General features: G+C 40.9%; 1 protein-coding gene across 5 annotated transcripts in view; it reads right to left on the bottom strand.

The window, feature by feature from the left end:
• Window positions 1–14,263, bottom strand: part of NINL (ninein like) — a 187,473-nt gene that overhangs the window by 111,025 nt on the left and 62,185 nt on the right. The gene's annotated exons all lie outside the window — the stretch shown is intronic.

Here is a 14,263-nt window from a genome sequence, read left to right on the forward strand (position 1 = left end):
TGGATAGAGGGATGGATAGATACACATGATGGATATATATATATATTAGGTAGAAAGACTCTAAACTTATTTTAGTTGTTGTTCAGTGCTACTGAGTCATTTCCAACTCACAGTGACCCTAAGTACAACACAACGAAACACTGCCTGGCCCTGTGCCATGCTCACAATTGTTCATATGTTCAAGGCCCTTGTTGCAGCCACTGTGTCAATTCATCTTTCCGAGGGCTTCCTCTTTTCATAGTTACTGGTCTCTCGTGATAACATGCACAGGGAAAGAAGATGAAGTCTTGGCATCCTTGCCTCTAATGAGCTTCCCTGCTCTACTTCTTCCAAGACAGATTTGTTTTTTGTAGTTTGTGGTACTTTCAATATCCTTTGCTAGCACCATAGCTCAAATGCATAAATTATTCTTCAGTCTTCCTTATTCAATATCCAATTTCCATGTGTACGCAAGGGAAGTGAAAAGGTTCATGAGGGAACTGAAATGATACAGTCAAAATGGTATCATGGCTTGGGTCAGGCACACATTAGTCCTCAAAGTAACATCCTTGCTTTTTAACAGTTTAAAGAGATCTTGTGCATATTTATCTAATGTATCGCATCATTTAATCTCCTGACTGCTGCTTTCATGAGCACTGATTGCAGATCCAAGCAAGGCGAAATCCTTGATAACTTCAATCTCTACTCGATTTATCAAGTTACCTATTGGTCCAGTTGTGGGGATTTTGATCTATTTTATATTGGGATGTAATCTATACTAAAGGCTTTAATCCTCGATCTTCATCAGAAATTACTTCAAGTCCTCCTGATTTTCATCAAGTAAGATCATGTCATCTGCACATCACAAATTGTTATTATGTTTTTCTAATCATTGCCATTCTTCTTCATGAAATGCAGCTTTTCTGATGATGTGCTCAGCACACAGAGTGAAGAAGTGTGGTGAGAGGACACAGGCCTGATGCACACCTTTCCTGATTTTAAACTGAGTAGGATAACCTTGTTTGTACCCACAACTGTCTCATGGTCCATGCACAAGTTTTACATGAGCACAATGAAGTGGTCTGGAATTCCCATTCTTCTCATGGCTATCCAAACTGTTATGATTCACACATGAGATAGTTTAGCCTAGTGAATAAAACACAAGCAACCTCTGGTGTACTCTGCTTTCAGCCAAGATCCACTGACATCAGCAACGGTATCCCTTGTTCCACATCCTCATCTAAATCTGGCTTCAATGTCTAGCAGGGTCACATATGGGTGATCTCTTTAAAAAGACACAGTACTTATGGGTGGTATTTATTAGTTTGGGGGCTAATGTGTTATTTAGCTATAAAGAGACTTCAGGGTGAGTTTTGGTTCAAGGTTTAAAGATTATTTCATATCAATAATGTTATGTCTTCCAGATAAGATCTATCTTTTATTGTTTTTATATAATAGGAATTTATGGTTTTATTATCAGGAGCCATCTACAATGGTACTAATTAGGTAATGGTAGCCATCTAGTTCTTCTGGTCTCAGGTAAATGTGGATGTGATTTTTGGATTGGATTCTTCTTCGGGTCTTTAGTTTCCATCTTACTCTTTGGTTCACTTTAAGTAGAACTCTAAGTTGTACCTTAGGTGACCAGTCATAAGCTTTTGAAACTCCAGAAAAAATTCAACAAACTAAAAAGTAGAACATAACTTCATAAACTAAATTATACTGAATGAATGAGATGTCCCAAAAGACTATGGCTTTAATCCTTCAAATCTAAAATTTATTTATCATTCTATTGGGGGCTTTTACAACTCTTGCAACAATCCATACAACCATTAGTTCAAGCACATTTTAGCACATATGTTGTCTTCATCCTTTTCAAAACAGTTTCTTTCTACTTGAGCCCTCGGTATCAGATCCTCCTTTTTTTTCCCCCTCCCTCTTCCACCCTCCTATCCTCATAAACCCTTGACAAATGATAAATTATTGCTATTTTCATATCTTACACTGTCTGCTGTCTCCCTTCACTAATTTCTGTTGTTCCTCACCCTAGGGTGTGTGTGTGTGTGTGTGTGTGTGTGTGTGTGTGGTTACATTGATCATTTGGATCAGTTCCCCCTTTCTCCCTCTACTGTCCCCAACCCTCCTGGTATCGCTACTCTCATTATTGGTCTAGCCAGATTTGTAGGTAGAACTGGGGTCATGATAGTGGGGCGGGGGGAGGGAAGCATTAAAGAACTACAGGAATGTTGCATGTTTTATCAGTGCTATACTGCACCCTTGCTGGCTTGTTCCTTCCTTGTGAATCTATGGTGAGGGAATGTCCAATTGTCTACAGATGGGCTTTGGGTCTCCCCTCCCTACCCCAGTGTTTGAATCAATATGATTGTTTGTTTGGGCCTTTCTGATGCTGGATACCTGATACTGTCTACATCTCATGATCACACAGGCTGGTGTGCTTCTTCCATGTGGACTTTTTTCGCTTCCCAGCTAGATGGCCGCTTTTTAATCTTCAAGTCTTTAAGACTCTAGGCACTAATATATTTTAATAGCTGGGCACCATCAGCTTTCTTCATCACATTAGCATATGCACCCATTTTGTCTTCAGCGATTGTTGTCGGGATGGTGAGCATCACAGAATGCCAGGTTATTAGAACAAAGTGTTCTTGCATTGAGGGAGGACTTGAGCCATGTTGAGTAATGTCCGTATGCTACCTTATTATTTAACATATAAATATATGTACATAGATCTATGTCCCTATTGTTATATATAAATATATTTACACATGTACATGCCTGTATTTATGCATCTAAAATATCTTTTGCCTCAGTTATTTCCTCTATTTCCTTTTACTTTCCTCTTGTCCCACTATCATGTTTGACCTTCATTTGGATTTCAGTAATTCTTCTTGACTACATTGCACTTGATCAACCCACCAGGCATTCTACAGCCTCCTTACCATCGATTTTAGATCATGTGTTATTCCCTTGTCCCTGAAAACCCCAAATCTTAATAATGAGTTATTGGGTTATATATAAGAAATATCCATACTTGTGTCTATGTGTTTTATTACACACATACAATCAAATACTTGCATTTATTTTAATTTTTAAAAATAATTTTACTGGGGGTTCGTACAACTCTTATCACAATCCATACATGCATCCATTGTGTCATGCACATTTATACATTTGTTGCCATCATTATTCTCAAAGCATTTGCTTTCTACTTGAGCCCTTGGTGTCAGCTTATTTTTTCCCCTCCCTCCCCACCCATCCTCCCTCAAGAACTCTTCATAATTTATAAATTATTATTATTTTGTCATGTGTTACACTGTCCAATGTCTCCTCCACCCACTTTTCTGTTGTTCACTCCCCAGGGACGGGGTTATATGTACCTTGAGATCAGTTCCCCCTTTCTACCCTACCTTCCACTTACCCTCCTGGTATCACTACTCTCATTATTGGTCCTGTGGAGTTCATCTGTCCTAGATTCCCAGTGTTTCCAGTTTCTATCTGTACCAGTGTACATCCTCTGGTCTAGCTGGATTTGTACAAGGGATCATGATGGGGGTGGGGGAGGGAAGCCTAAAGAACTAGAGGAAAGTTGCATGTTTCATCATTGCTATACTGCACCCTGACTGACTCATCTCCTCCCTGTGGCCATTCTGTAAGGGGATGTTCAGTTGCCTACATATGGGCTTTGGGTCTCCACTCCTCACTCCTCCTCATTCACAATATGATATTTTGTTCTTTGATGCCTGATACCTGATCCTATTGACACCTCATGATCACATACATGCATTTATATAAACACCTAGCTCAGTAGGTAGACCAACATTGACTTAATACTTTAATGCCTTACTTGCTGTATTAAGATATGTTTTATTCTGGCAGACCTGAGTGGCATTATCAGTGAATATTATTGCAAGTTTTGCCTGATAACCAACTCTAATTCTTTAAGTAAATAGCATCCAGTCAAGTAAGGATTTATTCTATAAAAATGAATAATCTAGATATTGAGATATAGTTAGCCTACCCTTATTTAATCTCCCTCTCTCACTAGTGTTCAAAAAATTAGTACCATAGCTTAATTAATGACACTATAAACAAAAGGTCCTATGATCCATGGAGAAGATTGATATCATTTGCTACCATAAACTAACAAGGATATCTCTAAGGTGAGCCAGAGGCAAATTAAAAACATAGATCTGGGAATGGATTTGGGGCTCGCACTTAATTTTAGCTCCAGGCTAAGAACAATTATTTCTGATGACATGGCCGTACTCATTACTCACCTTCACAAATGAAACACAGAAGATACGGTTGCATAGCAAAGTGCAGGGAAGAAATTAGATAGTGCCAGGCTATCATCATCTGGTTCTTAAAGGGTTGTTTTCAAATAAGCAGCAATTTAAGTGATATGTCAACTAAGCCCACATGGAAGAAGCACACCAACATCTATGACCTAAGGATTATAAATTATATAATCCAGATATTAAGGATGGAATACTATCAGAGCTTATATTGTGAGATTCTGGTGTGTAGAAGGCAATGGATGACATCAGAAGGCCAAAATATATTTGCAGGATCTACATAGGAAATAAGCCTTTAGTGATTTCCTTCTGACCATAATTGAGAGATGAGAATAAGCTGGTTATCAGACAGAGAATATTGGAGAGATGACTGTTGTAGATTAAAATGATAAACCTGACCTGATTGGTTAAAACTTTGCCACTTGATACATTTGACCTTGATTTGGTTTTTAATATTTTCTGTGTTTTTTTTAATATTGGGTTTTATCTCTGTTGTATTTTGTCATTGTGGGTAGCCTTCTTGACGCTTTTTATGTGTTTTTCAATGTTTTTTGGTATATGAAACACAGGATAAATGAAGCTAGGGAAACAACAATTAGAATAAGGGTTCCTGGGGGTGCAGTGGGGGAAGTGGTGGGTGGGGTGCATTAGTAGGGGGAACTGATATCAAGGAGGAAGAAAAGACTCTGAAGTGGATTTTGGTCACAATACCACAATGCTGTTTAATGAGATTGAACTATGAAATGGTATGATGTCTGTATTAGCTCCTAAGAGAAGATTGGGGAGGGGGGGAGATTAAAAAAAAAAAGCAACAACAGAGATTTCCGGCAAGATGGCGATGGAGTAATACATACCAGAGGAACTCTGCAGATTTCAGCCCAGGAGAGTTGCTTAGAGGGAATTTCAACACTGCTGGAATGCAGGAGGAGCATCATAATGATAAGTAGGCTCAGACCCACATGGTTTTGAGGGGCTGGGGGCTTTTGGCTTACCTCAGTGGAGGACAGCTAGATTTGACCTTGGCCCTGCCACTGTCTGCTGGAGCCTGGGACCATTTGGAGCCTGTACAGCGGCTTGGTCTCAACACAGCCACAGTTTGCCACCACCCACCTCGGGGCAAGGACTGGACCCTTGCAGCTCCTCTCTGTGCCCCCTCAGTCTTGGAGGGCTGCACAGGGGCCTTTTCTCAACACAGCCACAGCTTGCTGCTACCGCCTCAGAGCAGGGACTAAACCCTTGCAGCTCCACTGGCGGGGGATCGGGACTCAGCTACATGTGTTACTTTGTTTCCATGTCTTCACTATATCCTCCCCTCCCCTGCCCCCCACAGGCTCAGCGGGCTTGATTTTTTTCCCTCCTCTTTCTCTTTCTTGGTCTCTCCAGACCACTCCCCTTAGCCTAGGGCATGTATGCCTGGGCCACACCCAGCTAGGTGAACTCCACCCTGTGTAGCTAGGGAGGCTGGGAAAGGGCCTGCCAACCTCCACCAGGGGATACTCTGCTAAAACATCTAACAGGGGAATTCCTACATGTGTGCCTGGAGTCCTAAGGTAGCTCAGCCAACACTCCTCAACCTTTCAAGCTGCTGTAGGAACCTCTGCCCAACCTCAGCAACACCAAAGCAGGCAACCCACCAGCCTTCTGGGTCACTTCCCTGAGAGGAAAGCTATAGGAGGATAAAGTGGTAGGTTAATTCCATAGTGAAATAAGCTATAGGCAGTTCGAAGAAGTTCTCCTACAAGTCTCCCAGAGAGAGCCAGTGCTATACAACTCCCAGGAAAATGGCACCTGGCTCATCTAAACCAACACAAGGCAAACAGCCATCAGCCCAAACGACCTCAACGAAACAACGGGAGAAACAAAAGGCAATGCCTGAAGATGGCCTGAACATAATGACATGCATAGAGGAAGGAGACATTGAACAGTCACAGAAAGGAATTTTCAGAATGCTACTTGGATTCATAGAGGATATGGGGCAACAATACAGAAAAAGGATGAAATGATAGAAGAGGTAAAAGCCATAAATAAAAGAGAAATACAGGAGCTTAGGGAGGAGATAACAAAAACCAGTAGCAGACTCACGTAACTCAAGAATCGACTGGAGGAATCAGAGAACTGCATCAGTGACTTGGAGGGCAGCCAGGCAGACTTTAACAAATGCAAACAAAAATCTAATAAGATCATCAGAGAAGTTGAAGAAAACTTAAGAGTGATGTCTGATGTTATGAAGCGGAACAACATGAGAACTATTGGCTTACCGGAGGAAGACAACAAAGAAGTCATATGCAACAATAGTGAGAGAATTCTTGGAGGAAAGCTTCCCCAGCTTAGTGAATGAAAACCAGGCAACCATTTAGGAGGCTGAAAGAACCCCAGCAAGACTGTATCACAAGAAGAAGTTACCAAGGCACAAAAGAATTAAATTATCCAATTTAGAGGAAAAGTAGAAAATCATGAGTGGGGCTAGGGAAAAACAAGCAAGCAATCACATACAATGGTTCCCAAATAAGAATATGCTCAGACCTATCAGCAGAATCTATGAAGAAGAGGAGAGAGTGGAATAACATATTCCCAAAATTGAAGGAAAACAATGCAAACTCAAGAATACTTTACCCAGTCAAATTATCTATCAATATAGATGGAGAAGTAAGAGTCTTCCCAGACAAGGAAAAACTCAAAGAATACGTTAGAAGAAATCCAGCCTACAAAAGATCCTTGCAAACCCAGTATGGGCAGAAGAACAACACCCACCAAGCATAAATAAGAGCCCACCACATAGAACAACCTCACCCAGAGGGCAAAAAGAAAACAGACCTCAGATAGCACTGACTTAAATATGGAAAGACTTCAAAGGCTGCTGAGGTAATCTTTAAAAAAAAGGCAAAAGAGGCATAGGGAAAAAGCTACGGTATACAAACATTCCTGGGGCAAGGACCACGTAATATGGCAGGGACCAGACCAAACACAGGGGTACACATGGTACACAACTAAAACGGAGGTGGGGTAAGAAAAATAATAATAAAGAAAAGGGTAGCGGGGGCACAGGACACTAACCCACCCAATGGGAGGGTACTATTTTTGTCTCCATAGGGAAAGAGGGACCAGATTTCAACCCGGTGCTCCAAGATGTGAATGCAACATGCCGGTGCGGAGTAGTGAATCAGTGGAGAGGTCTGGGGGGCTGGCCCCAACACCAACCAAATGGACACCTGCCCCTCCCCTCAGAAGAATTTATTTCAACGGACAGCACTGAATCTACAGCTCTGGAAAAGGGACATATGTGATCAGAGCATATGGGAGCATATGAAGGGGGAGGAGGAGAGAGTAGAGCACATCATGGACCACCAGGCCATGAGGTTGATATTCCCAATTAGAGCAGTCAGTCGACAGAGAGGATCACATGGCCAGCCCCACTATGAGACAAGACGTCCCTCACTGACCCATATCTCTACAGAGGACAACACCAGAGACACAGTGTGGGTATTGCACCCAATCGGATCCCACCACATCGAGGCAAAATAATTAAGGGGTGTAACAGAACAGCAAGGGAATAGAGCGGCGAGGTCCCCAGTGAATGCTGAAGGTAGACTTTGGGGCCAGGGCATGATGCCCCAACAGACTGGACTGCAAAACACTTTTAAAGACCAACAAACAATCCTTGAACTAATTACAAGTTTTCTTTCTTGTTGTGTTTTGTTTTCTCTCATTAGTATGTTGTTATTTTGTTGTATATTGTTGCTTGGTTTTGCTCTGTCTTGTTTTTGTGCATGTTATTATCTCCACAGGTCTGTCTAAATAAGATAGGCTGGATGAACAATAGGAGAAAACAACGGGACCAATAGTTCCGTGGGGACATGGGAGAGGGGGAGGTAAGGAAGTGGTGTTAACAAACCCAGGGACAAGGGAACAACAAGGGATACAAATTGCTGGTGAGGAGGGTGTAGGAGGCCTGGTTGGGCATGATCAAGGGTAATGTGACTAAGAGGAATTGCCAAAACACTGGTGGGGACTGAGCATGAGAGTGGGACAGGAGGGAAGTCAAAGGAAATAGAGGAAAGAGCTGGGAGGCAAAGGGTTTTCATAGAGGTCTAGATAAAGACATGTACATATGCAAATATATTTGTACATGAGACTAAGGAAATAGATCTATGTGCATGTATTTATAGGTTTAGTATTAAGGTAGCAGAAGGACATTGGGACTCCACTCAAGTACTCCCTCAATGTAAGAATACTTTCTTCTTTTAAATTGGCATTTTATGATGCTCACCTTCCCGACACAACCGTTGAAGACAAAAAGGGTGAACAACCAAATGTGGTGAAGAAAGCTGATGGTGCCTGGCTATCAAAAAATATAGCATCTGGGGTCTAAAAGGTTTGAAGGTAAACAAGCGGCCATCTGATTCAGAAGCAATAAAGCCCACATGGAAGAAGCACACCAGCCTGTGCGATTACAAAGTGTCAAGGGATCAGGTTTAAGGCATTATCAGAACAAAAATCTTACCATAGTGAATGAGCAGGGGAGTGCGGAGTGGAGACCCAAAGCCCATTTGTAGGTCACTGGACATACCCTTACAGAAGGGTCTTGGGGAGGAGACGAAACAGTCAGGGTGCGATGTAGCAACGTGAAAAAATACAACTTTCCTCTAGTTCCTAAAGGCTTCCTCCCCCCACCCCACTGTCAAGATCTGAATCCTACCTTGCAAGCCTGACTAGACCAGAGGAGGTACACTGGTACAGATGGGAACTGGAAACACAGGGAATCCAGGGCAGATGATCCCCTCAGGACCAGTGGTGTGAGTGGCGCTGCTGGGAGCATAGAGAGAGAGTGGGTTAGAAAGGGGGAACTGATTTCAAGGATCTACATGTGACCTCCTCCCTGGGGGACATACAACAGAAAAGTGGGGGTAGGGAGATGTGGGACAGACCAAGATATGAGAAAATAATAACTTATAAATTATCAAAGGTTCATGAGGGAGGGGGGAGGGGGGAGAGAGGGTTAAAAATGAGGACCTGATGCCAGGGGCTTGGGTGGAGAGCAAATGTTTTGAAAATGATGAGGGCATTGAATGTACAAATGTGCTTTACACAATTGATGTATGTATGGATTGTGATTGGAGTTGTATGAGCCCCTAATAAAATAATCTTTTAAAACAAATAAGTAAATAAATAAACAATCACTGACATTAAAAAAGAAAATAAATAAAAAACACATATAGATTACATTGCTAAATGTCATCAAGTCAGTTTTGACTCATAGTGACACTTCGTACAACATAAGGAAACACTGCCTGGTCCTGCACCATCCTAAAACTCATTTTACAGCCACTGTGTCAATTAATCTCAATGCGAGTCATCTTTTCTGTTTACCCTATACTTCACCAAGCACAAAAACCCTACTCTGGTGTAACTATAGGAAAAGAGCTCACAGGAAACCTGGTGTTCCAGAGGAGAATCCAGATCTGGGTTCAGTATAGCAGTACACACACACACACACACACACACACACACACACACACACACACCCCACAATTTTTGCTTCTCTGGAGAACCCGGTGTAAAACATTTGGTTCCAAGAGTGATTCTAGAGAAACAAAGTTGTACAGATCAATTTTCTCAATTGGTTCCCAAATCTGATCAGGTTTGAAGGTACTAATAACTGCCCCCATGCGTATAAAGGGCACTGTGAAATCGTGGTGTGCGGTGTGCTGTAGTGGTTACGCATTGGGCTCACCTCAGTGTCAGCAGTTCAAAACCACCAGGAAGAGAAAGATGAAGCTTTCTACTCCCATAACTAGTCTCAGAAATCCACAGAGGGTAGTTCTACCCTGTCTGACAGTCACTACTCGATGCACGCAGTGTATCACCACCCGCACATCAGGAATTGGTGGAAATTGATGCTCTAAGTGATAGCATGTTTGATATTCTTCTGCAATTGTTTCGGGGTAAGCAGTATGGGGAAGCTGATTATTTATCCTACTTACAAAAGATAAATTGGTAGAAGGAAAGACATGAACTCAGGACTTCAGAGTCAAAGATCAAAAAATGCATAAAAGACTTCAAAGTTTACATTTATTCTTTAAAAAAAAGGTTTTCTTTTTGTGGTAACAGAGGTGATATTACTGAAAAAATAAACTCAAGAGTAATATCCTAAGAATGATGAATTATAGTGCCAACTGAATTCTCAACCTCAAATGCTGTTAAATTGAGAATATTGATTGGGAACAAAACGGACTCTTACGCCTTGGGATGGGGAGATACAGGCAGATAATTAAGAAGACGGGTGGATTGAGCCCCCAATTTCTATAATGTTACTTTAGCTAACAGCAGATTGTTTCCATCTGAAGAGATTGCTCCATCGTAATTCATGATCAGTAAAAAAAACTATTATCCCTTCTCACCACATGAAAAGATTAACTCAATAGTGCATGCTGATATGAATCCTGGGCATTTACTGGAGCCTTGCTTGAAGAGATGCTTTAAAAGATACTGATAAATGTTTCCAGTTAATGAATTCACCACCCATTATTGCTTCTAGACCTAAGACTAGACTTATGTTCCAGCAAGCTCTAAAAGATGACATATACATGGTGACCCAGGCAGAGGTACACTATACTCCAAAAGAATTTCCAGAAACGTAGAGAATATAGATATAAGAATGGCTAATAATGGTGTGTAGAACATAAAGTTGGATCAGTCTTAGTTTACTGATATGGGCCCACTAAGTGCAGAATATTAATTTAATGTTTCAATCTAAGACACTTTTTGGTTGATTCAGTGAAGCTGATTCGTGGGTTGTATGATGGCATAAATAAATCATGCTCAATGACAAGTCCAGTCAAAGTATATTGTAGCAGAAGGTATCCACAAGATTAAGTAGTTGGGCATGCTATAATGGATTAATCAGGATGGGTCTACAGACGCACATGGAGTAGAACTCACACCTTTACTGCAAGAGGAGGGAGCCCAATTGCAAATGTAGTCCCAGCATCTCTGAAGATTGCTATTTTATGTAAGTCACATTTCACTGTGGAAATGGACTTATTGGAATAGTGACACCTAACTACACTTGGGCTGATCGGGTTGCAGGGAAGTAGGGGCCAAATGGCAGCACTTAATTGACAGAGACAGGTGGATGTGGCTACTGTAATGGACAGCTGAGTCAAAGTAGGAATCAGAACAGCTTGACTGTCATGGACTCATGGTATTGTCTACTTAGGCAGGAAGTCCTTGGGAGTGAAAAACATAGGAAACCTAATGAATATTTACTTGATCTGTCTAAGCAGAAAAAAAAATCTGGGTCAAGTGAACAGCAGTGAAACTCAAATGATTAGAAGAGTCATAATTGTTCAATCATTCCCTGAGGTGAGATAGTTTACAGACCCATAACCCATTAAAAAGAGCAGGGGCTATGTTTCCCTGTGGAAGGACCCCCACTATAATGACAAAATTTTCTGTTATTTTTTTTGTCAGCCTTCCTCAAATGGATCATCAGCATTTTACAAGAGTGAGTGTTCACTGTGGGAAAAGAAATAATTAGATTTTTTTAGGGATTATTGGACACTGGCTCTAACTGAGACCAATTCTAGAAGGCCTAAAACATCACTGTGACCCACCTTTGGTGTGGGGGCACATGGAGGTCAATATTGTAACGGAGTCTCTTACTTCAAGTTCATCTTCAGGTGGGCTGGTGGCTCTCCAAACCCACCCTATAGCAAATGAACCAGTTCCAGAATCCATTTTGTGTAAGTCAGATTTACGTAACTGGAATACTCAGCAGCTAGCAGAACATCCACATTGGGTCCCTGAGGTGGGGAATAAGGCTAAAATGGTAGGAAAAACCAAATGCCAAGAAGACGCCATTTAAACTGTCTAGGAAAATGGTAAGCTAAAAACAATATTGTATCTTCCCCCACACTTTCACCACTTACTCATCTCTCTCCCCTTTCCTTCATTTCACCATATTTTCCACCTTCTATTAGACCTCTCCCACATCACTAGACAAAGCCAACTAAGTGTTCATATCACTGGCACTACTACTAGGATTCTGAGGAAACAGCAATCAACCACAGAAAACCCAAAACATCAAGAAAAACAAATGTAAACAAATGGAAATTGCCCAGATCCAATAGAGAATTCTGAAAAAGAGGCCCTGGAACTATAAGAAACAGGATTCCGAAGAATGATTTAGACATGTAGGGAATACTCAGGAAAACAATAGAAGAAATCTTAAATCAAAGGGAATCTAAGAATATAAACAATGAGATAACAGAATTAGGCAACACAGTAAATGACTTGAGGAATAGATTTTCCTTCTGAAAAGGAAAATCAAATCAGTGAGCTCAAAGACGATCACTCTGACTATAACTGACAAGAAAAACCACCACCAAAAAACAACAAAAGAATCAAGAGAAATAATCTATGTCTCATTAAAAACCCTGAAAAAGAAGTAACAAAAATACATACAAAGAAAATAGTTTTGACAAACTATAAAAGAAAATTGGACCAACAACACAGGAGTACATAATTATTCAAAAAGTTAAGAAAACCAAAATGAGATAGAAGCTAAAAGAAAACCACCATGAAATATCAGAGCCAAATTCTCCAATTTGAAAAAAAAGGATAGAATCCTGAGGGCAGTTACAGAAAAAAGATGGGAGGTGGGGTCAGGGGAATGTATGTCTTGAAGAAGGCGACTACATTTCTATCAATGGTTAAACTGGCTGGAGAAAAACAATGAAAAATACTCGTAAAGAATCCAATGGGAGAAAATGCCCGGTATTATGTTCCTACTTGGTTTCTTTTCATCTAGTTTCCATCCAGACCTTGGTGAACCAGGCTATGCGCTGTAGACTACTGGGACCTTGAACTGTGTTTTCAAGGCACACATCTGTCCTACTGCTCGAACTGTTCACACTCACCTGTAGCCGTTTTAAGGAACAGACAGACTTTCTTGGACTTAATATTTATATGACTTAGTGTGAGAAGAAGCAGATGACTGCTATCCCAAGGTTATGGAATTGGTGGTCTTTGGACTGTGGTTCAGCTCTCTTGCTCTCAGGGTGCTCTATTAATGATGCCCATTCAATGTGGCCCGGGATTACCATATATTTACTACTTAATGCCCTTCTTTTTTCTTATGAAATGTATTCATCTGATAGGGATGATTCTGCTTCTGCGAATTACTGCAAATTTTGTCTTATCACTGATCCCACTGCTTGTTTATAAATAGTGTCTTGTTGTGTACATGTCATTAATTCATATTTTACAGTCTGAAGCCTATCTATACTTAAATAATTTTTCTTCAGCATTTTAAAATGCTATATAATTGGCTAAATAAAAGACATTACCTTATGCCCTAGGGGGATGATTTATAAAGTTCTCTATCATAAAATCATAATAATCTCTGAAGTTAGCCAGAGACATATAAACTATAGATATATGAATGGATTTGGGGTTCGCACTTAATTGTAGCCCAATGCATCCTAGCCTGGCCCCGCTCAATGCTTGCCCTCATGAAGAGGGCACTGCTAATATGAGGGCTGTAGCAGCATGTGATAAAAAAAACCAGTTGGTGCCCGACTATCAGACAGAATAGTGGCTGAGGTTTTAAAAGCTCGTCTTCAAACAGGTAGCTATATGAGTGAAGCATCAACTAAGTCCACATGAGGAAACACACCTGCCTTTATAATCCAAGGATTGTAAATAACATCCAAATCTGAGGAGAAAATAGTATCAGAGCTTGAATTCTGGACATGTGGTTTACAGAAGGCTATGGAAGACAGTGAAAGCCAAAAATCCAATTGCAGGGTCGCTTGGATGGATTAAGCCTCTGGGGAATCTTCTTGGACCAAAGTCCTGGGATATTAAGAGCCTTGTTAGAGACAGAACACTGCAAAGTTGATTAAGTTCGTTGTACTTAGGTTACATTTTAATATCTTGCTATTTGATCTCCCTTTTGACTCATTTTAAAG

This window comes from Tenrec ecaudatus, chromosome 12, assembly GCF_050624435.1.
Source record: "Tenrec ecaudatus isolate mTenEca1 chromosome 12, mTenEca1.hap1, whole genome shotgun sequence".
In the NCBI taxonomy this organism is placed as follows: domain Eukaryota; kingdom Metazoa; phylum Chordata; class Mammalia; order Afrosoricida; family Tenrecidae; genus Tenrec; species Tenrec ecaudatus.